We start from the raw sequence: 2104 nt of genomic DNA, 5'->3' as shown, positions 1-2104 counted from the left end.
TATATATATATATATATATATATATATATGAAGTAATGTCTTACAGCACTAAAGTTGTTTAAATACATTGTATCTTTTCAATGTTGGATTGAATATATACTAACATCGTGAGACTTTCTTAGGTAGATCAAAAGAAAAAGGTAATATCAGAGCAACTTTTTACAAAAAAAAACTGTGAAAATAAGAAAGTAAACCCAATATCACTAAGGGGTTGGCTATAAAAATGAATCAAAATTTACTTTTTATAAAATACCTCGAGTTTCAGGATTCTAACTCCAACGGTCGAAGTTAGACTGATGAAAGGCCAGGTAAGATAGTATTAATTCAAACGGAGAATTTTGAACGCCAACGAAATTAAACCACCTACATTTAAAAAATTTCTTAGTCGGCTCTAGTAATAATGTTTTGAATTTACGCGTATTCAGATAGAATCTATCTAAATACGTCACGTTGTTAATGCAATGGGTTTCAGAAGATAGGTTACCTAACTTGGAAAAAAATATTAAAGTATAGATTAAACAAAATTCTAAACTTTATGTTGGTGTAAAATGGGAAAAAATCATCCACTATTTAAAGAATGATACAGATGAACAAAGATCTAGTGGCAAGCTGACATGTAAATTGAAATCGAAAAAATTGCAGAATGTTATAATTAAGTTGAAAGCAGTTATATTAACATCTCACGTGAAAATTGGTAAAGTTGAGGAAATTACAACGAAATTTATAAACATAAGTAAAAAAAACATACGCATTCCCACATTCACACATCTAAAACCAATTTAACAAGGCAACTCAATAAGTCAACATAAGATTTTTTTACAAGTTATAAATGTAAAACCCGAGTAAGCTTCATAAACATATATAAGAATATAAGAATATATTCACTCACACGCAATTTAGTAAATATCTACATACGTAAATAGAAATCATTATGATAAACTTTCCATACTTACATAAGGAAAACTGTACACGATGTAGGCAACGTTAATACACTTAGCCAAAATTAAGTTATCTAATGGCTAACAATATACATATAATATCGAAATCTATTTCTTAAATACGCCTTTAATACACAAAGTTCGCAGTATATATTTGTATATACACCCACATATATTCTTAAAAACCATATTTTAGTTTCAAACATAGTTCTTTCGGCATCCCAAAAGTGGAAATACTTCTTTGTCTCTGTATATTTGGTAATCGAAAGAATGTGGCATATCCTCTGAATTTAAATAGAACATTCTAAAAAATCTCAAACATAGGCGCAGGATAAAAAGCTTGCTTTCCAACCATATGGTTCTGTGTTCAGTCCCACTGCGTGGCACCTTGGGCAAGTGTCTTCAACTACAACCTCGGGTCAACTAATGCCTTGTGAGTGAATTTGGTAGACGGAAACTGAAAGAAGTCCACCGTGTGTGTGTGTGTGTGTGTGTGTGTGTGTGTGTGTGTGTGTGTGTGTGTGTGTGTGTGTGTGTGTGTGTGTGTTTGTTTGTCCCCCCACCATCGCTTGACAACAGATGTCGGTGTGTTTACGTCCCCGCAACCTAGTGGTTCGGCAAAAGAGACAGATAGAATAAGTACTAGACTTACAAAGAATAAGTCCTGGGGTCGATTTGTTCGACTAAAGGCGGTGCTCCAGCATGGTCGCAGTCAAATGACTGAAGCAACTAAAAAAAAATGAACATGCTGGAAATAGAAAGTGTAGCATATGAAGGACTGGAGTATTTGAATTTCTCTTCACCAATGTCCATTTAGAAAATCAAAGCTACTAGAGAATCATACGTACAATTGCAGGTGCTACTACTCTGGGTCAGAATACATCTGGGAACAAAAACTGTAGAACTCTTGAACAATAGCCCCACCACCGGACGCAGTATAACCAGTTGAGAGTGCACAGTAAGTTACAACTTTCGCCTATCACCTATACTTCAAACCAAGCAGATCTACAACGTGGCTGAATAGTCATCTGTGAAGTCATGGTCGGAAAGTCAGAAATGTCGATAAGAACGAGGAAGCACAAAGAAACGGCATTTGTCTAATCCAGAAAGATGGACCAATGTGTGTGTGTGTGTGTGTGTGTGTGTGTGTGTGTGTGTGTGTGTGT

Source organism: Octopus bimaculoides, chromosome 2 (genome assembly GCF_001194135.2).
Source record: "Octopus bimaculoides isolate UCB-OBI-ISO-001 chromosome 2, ASM119413v2, whole genome shotgun sequence".
NCBI classification, from domain to species: domain Eukaryota; kingdom Metazoa; phylum Mollusca; class Cephalopoda; order Octopoda; family Octopodidae; genus Octopus; species Octopus bimaculoides.
This window is presented reverse-complemented; position numbering follows the sequence as displayed.